The 6,000-nt window shown below is 47.9% G+C and overlaps 1 long non-coding RNA gene across 1 annotated transcript in view; it reads left to right on the forward strand.

Annotated features, from left to right (window-relative positions):
• Window positions 1–3,991, forward strand: part of LOC135909935 (uncharacterized) — an 83,558-nt gene extending 79,567 nt beyond the window's left edge. The window contains exon 3 of the long non-coding RNA XR_010566858.1: window positions 3,866–3,991. This is a non-coding gene — a long non-coding RNA (uncharacterized lncRNA). The remainder of the gene's footprint in view (window positions 1–3,865) is intronic.
• Window positions 3,992–6,000: the final 2,009 nt, after the last annotated feature.

Consider the following 6,000-nt stretch of genomic DNA (forward strand, 5'->3'; position numbering starts at 1 on the left):
CGCTTTATAATATACAAAGGTCGTGATAAAATAGGTAAATCTATGCATGCATAATATAGAGACAGCGTATTACTCTTGACAAGCACATTTACTATGCTCATGGTTAAGTCCATCAGTTAGAACCAGAGCGTGCAGTCTGTTTCATCGTCGTTATTTCAGATTTATATTGCCATTCTCGTCATGTCATCATCGTGACGTCATCTCACGCCCCCGTCGTTATGCAGTCGTCATCATACAGTCGTCATCATACAGTCATCATCATTTCAGAATCGTTAGTTCGCCGTCGCCATACGGTCGTCTTCATGCGGTCATCGTCGTGCAGTCGTTTTCATACCATCGTCGCGACGCTGCCGTGGTCACTCCATCGTCATCTTTCCAGCTTCATCATCGAATTCTCGTCATACCATCGTAACCGCGCCACGGTCGTCATACAGTCGTCATCTTACACTCGTCCTCATCGCACTGTCCTCGTGCCGTCGTCGCCACGCTGTCATTGTTACACCTTTGACATCCCGTCAGAATCGTCATCCCATTATCGCAATGACATCGTCGTCGCACCACCTTCGGCTGCGCCAGTTTTGCACTTACAGGTCCGGCGAGCACTCGAGCATGGAAAGGGAGCGTAGAGGTTTAAACTAGAACGCTTTAAGACGTCCCTTACACTGAAATGTCGTGCAGGAAGCAGGACCTTCACACCCCCAAGCGATTGGACGTGCTCGAGAATGGGAGACTTCGGTTTTTGAAAGAGACGGGATTGGACAAGCGGCTGTGAGAGTGATGTCGCGTACCATGCCAGATTGATGGACTCCAACGGACGATGTGTGTGTGCTGTGCTATGTGCTCTCTCTCCCTCTCCCCCTTCCCCATCTTTCATCTCCCCCATCCCTCTCCCATGTGTAGGGTAGCAAACCGGTTAAGCCAAACTGGTTAACCTCCCTACCTTTCCTTCTCCGCTTTTTCCTTCCTTCGAGATTGGGAGCGAAAACTCCTATTCCACATACTAGTATAGACTGCGCTTTATAAGACACGGACACAGTGAGGCACGCAGAAAAAACAAACGGGAGCGCTCACAATTGTTTTAATGCGTGCCTCACTGTGCCCACGTCCCAGAAAGGGCAACACATACCAGTATGAGATTCCAACTTGCCGAAGAAACAGTACTCTCATTCTGTGCCACAGATAACACTTAAACGTTCGTGTTAAACGCCCGTAATCGTCATATGAGTTCTATTTTCTTTTTTCTTTTTTTGTATTTTTCCCCGCTTACACCTTACCTGGCCATAATTCGAGGTTCGCGACTCGTTATCAATACCATGTTAACCAGCTGTTCTTTTTTTTCCAATTTTTACCTTGAAAAGTCTTTAAGCGAAAGGTGTCTTTTCGCACCGAGTGGGAACATCCTGCAGGTTCGTCCTTCCCTATTTATTCGAGCTGCCGCTAACGCCCGCAGTGCTTTGAATAATTGGCAGTATCTCGCGAATTAGTGACTCTGTGTTGGGTGGTCAGCGGATTGAAAAATTTAGGCTCATTAAAAAGCTTATGCTGCGCTTGTATAAGCGCTCGGAGGCCTCGCATTTATGAAGGCAAATTATTGTGTTGGCTCTCCAAAATAACTGAACGCAGACGGACTTGGTAACCACTACTCATTACTGATAAACGTAAAACACAGCATAAATTAGCTGCGGTAGATTTCATGATTTCATTTCAGGATCATTCATGATCGGGCTGTATGACGTGATGGTCGAAATAAAACTTACTTACTATTTAGACAGTCATTATTCACTCACTACCGTAGACTGCTTGTCAGCTTGTCTGTCCTATTTGTCGGTACGTACGGACAACTTGTACAAGAGACAGGCTACATACATACATACATACATACATACATACATACATACATACATACATACATACATACATACATACATACATACATACATACATACATACATACATACATACATACATACATACATACATACATACATACATACATACATACATACATACATACATACATACATACATACATACATACATACATACATACATACATACATACATACATACATACATACATACATACATACATACATACATACATACATACATACATACATACATACATACATACATACATACATACATACATACATACATACATACATACATACATACATACATACATACATACATACATACATACATACATACATACATACGTCGGTATCTTACGCAAGAGGCGTATATTGCCTTGGGGAGGGCAATATAGTTACCGCTAAGTGAGCTCCCCCTAAGCAGCCTGTGCTGTTTTGTTTAAGACCGCTTACGTGTTTCATGCCTTCGGAATATCCGCACCACTCTCGTAGGAGCACCGCGGGAAGTCGGGGCCCGAGGCAAGTGTTACGTATGTGCGGAGGAAGCTATCCTGGGGCACCGGCCCGGCGTATCCGTGCTGGCAAAAGGGAAAAGGGAAAGCCATTTTCCCGTGCTCAAGTCCTTGAGATCTTGCTTGCACGGTGGACGGTAAAGGTGCCGCTCGTATACTCGCGCGTTCAGGGGATGCGATCCTTCGTCGACCCTCTCTTATGGGATCGGGCTTACTTTGCCTTGGGGCAGTCAAGCTCGCCTTGCCATCTCCGTCGAGTTGTGAACGCTCAACATCTGACTGTGCACTTTTTCGTTTTTCTCTCTCTCTTACCTTTACTGATTCAAACGATCGAGCCCTTTATTGCTTCTGTACTGGGATGAATGACCTACCCAGCTGCTCCTACGTTACTCGATAACGGGAGAAACGAAGGAAAGGTTAGATGCAGGGAAGTACTGTAGATAAAGAAACGCGAGGTCTTATAGAAAGATAAAAAGTTTATATAGAAGAGAAACTCAAGGATAACAAAAGACCAAGCATCTATTTGCTACAGGAAGCGAGCCCGGGGGAAGTTCGCGGATTTTCCCATGAATACTTTCCCATGAATGGAAGCGCAACTTTTCCTTGTCGCTATTTGCGGAGGTGTTGACGTTGAAGCGCATGCCGTATATTGAGATACCTGTCTTTCGACATTCACCTCTGGCCTCCTAAGCTGTATACGTATGAGTCACTTTTTTGGTTACTTTGAGTACTCAAGACGGTCAACACACACACACACACACACACACACACACACACACACACACACACACACACACACACACACACACACACACACACACGCATACACACACACAGACGCACACACGCGCGCACACGCACACACACACACACACACACAGACGCACACACGCACGCACACACACACACACAGACACAGACACAGACGCACACACGCGCACACGCGCACACAAACGCACACAAACGCACACGCGCACACGCACACGCACACACACGCGCGCACACACACGCGCACACAAACGCACACGCGCACACAAACGCGCACACGCACACGCACACACACGCGCGCACACACACGCACACACACACACACACACACACACACACACATGCGCGCGCGCGCGCGCACACATACGCACACGCGCACACACAAACGCACACGCGCACACGCGCACACAAACGTACACGCGCACACGCGCACACACGCACACACGCACACACACACCTGAAAGCGGTCCAATGCCATTAAATCACGTTCTGAACGTTGTCTATGTTTGTCGTGGCGTGGACTTTCTCGCAAATGTTGTATATTATCATCCGCATGGCCCTAAGTGCATCCCGGACTGTCAGCTCTTGAAATCTTTTGCGGAAGGTGTTAGGTATGATCCATCAAACTCAGACGCCTGCTCGTGAGGCAGACAGATAGACAAGGAACTTTATTCATGGTCCTGAGAGGCTGCAATGACCCCTTTTCAGGGATGTGATGAAGCAGCGTGCCGCTCCCACGTTGGGACGGGTAGGCCAAGCCTACCGCCGCATCGTGGGCTCTCTGGACAGCCCATCCTTGACGTGAAAGCTCGGAGCTCCACAGCGCAGAGATCCACTCTTCTGCGGTACAGCTATGCTGGCCTCTCTGTAAAGAGGGGCATCCCCAGAGCATGTGTTCCTAATTACTTCTCTGCCCATAGCTCTGGCAGTCCGGACACCTTTAGGCGTCTGGATTGATGGAGAGAAATAAAGTCAAGTTTGATACGATCCTGTCTGAAGCATGCACAGTGTCATAGCTTGTGGTCTGCTTAGTTTACCGCGGGGGGGTGGGGGGTGGAGGGGTAGACTCTCCTGCCAAGGTAGTAGTGCTTAGGTACCTCGCTAAAGGTGGAATGAATGTCTTGGAACTCGACAAGCCTAGGTTAAACAAGACCTCGACTCGCATTCGTGTCCGCACGGTGGGTTAGTGCGTGCGCTTGGGCGGGTGCGATGTCGTTGAGGTTGGGGAGGAAATCCAGCTGAGAGCCGAGATATGCCGGGAACCGCGTGATGGCATGTGGACGGAATCTCTAACGTCGATGATTATAGTGCTTTTTCGGCGATGGAGCCAGACGCGAATGCCCTCACAGCCGCTTTTAGTCGGTGAAGATTTGAGTTCTCTCTTCGTCTAGGAGTGCCAAATCGATCGCTGCCTGCTCCGCCTTAGCCGGGGTGGAGCCTCTGATGAAGGCCGCGTAGGTGACCTGTAGTTCGTGATTGACTACCGTTGCGACGAAGCCCGATGTGCTCCCATACTGAGCCGCGTCAACGAAGCTGACCGTGTGAGGCGATTCCTTTATCTTCCGAAGCAGTGTCACAGCCAGAGCTCTGCGTCTGCCCGCATTGTGCTACGGATGTACGTTTTGGGGAAAGAGAGCAACCATGATGTTGTCCCTTAGGTGATCCGAAATTGCACATTTACGTTCCTCCACTACAGTGAGGCTGACTCCCAAGACAGTGAGAAACTCCCTCCCCGCGGGGGTGCTGGAGAGACGTGATATTTAAGCCGTTTCCTGAGCATCGATGGTTTCGCCGAGTGTGTTATGTACACTTAACTGGAGAAGGCATTCCGTGCTGGCATTTACCGGAACTCCTTGCACTTTCTTGATGCTCTTACGAATTAGCGTTTCCAACTTACTCATTTCGGACGCGTACCACTTGTACATTGCAGCCACGTAGACGATGAGGAATTACGTCGCTCATGAGGAATTACAAAGCCCAAAACTGTAAAAAAATGTTGAGAAATTTTGCGTTTGCTCAGCTATGGCGCCCTCGCGTTCCACACGTAGTCTAGAAATGACGTTAAAAGACTCTGGAAGCAATACAAGAGGGATATCCGTTTGTATTGCGCGTGCGTCTCCATAAGATGCGCAAGCGTAGGAAATTGAGCAGGAGCCTGAACCATCTACGAGAGTGGCGAGCTCGACTGGCGCAGGGCAGTCTCGGGCACCACCAACAGGGTTGTAATTTCTGTACCCTAGTACATAAGCACACTCCGCTAAACAAACGGCTCCATTGCGAATAAGGAGACCGCGATAGCAAATTTATACTGCAAGACCCTTACTAGCTGCAACATATATTAAGCATGTAAGCTTTCTAATGCGCAGATATATGTAACTTGTGTATTTTATTACGTCATTTCTGTAACCAATAGTGCCCCTTTTACACTTTCTGCAGCACGCTCAAGACATTTCACGCGTCCTACTTTGGCTGCGTTCTTGATACAACCTACCCGACATTGTTTATTTGTTTACGCGGTTATTTTTATTGTTAAGCCCCACGTATTATACTAATTGGCCTGTGAAGTTAAGGAAAAAATAATAATTTAATCAGTAAAACTTAAGATACAAGCTTCCCAGTTGTACTACGTCGCCTTCGTGGTCATACCGTTGTTAGTGATCCTACGTAATAGATATTGTTACGTAGAAAGACGCAGACGACAAGCTATGTACAAATATATTTACAAGGAAAATACGCTGCGCTTGGCCAAGAGGCAACAGCCCGCGCTAGCTTCTAAATCGTCGTCGTCGTCTTCACACTGCTGGCCTTTCGTGATCGCACATATTGTGCCGTAGCACTACCCC

This window comes from Dermacentor albipictus, chromosome 1 (assembly GCF_038994185.2).
Source record: "Dermacentor albipictus isolate Rhodes 1998 colony chromosome 1, USDA_Dalb.pri_finalv2, whole genome shotgun sequence".
In the NCBI taxonomy this organism is placed as follows: Eukaryota; Metazoa; Arthropoda; class Arachnida; order Ixodida; family Ixodidae; genus Dermacentor; species Dermacentor albipictus.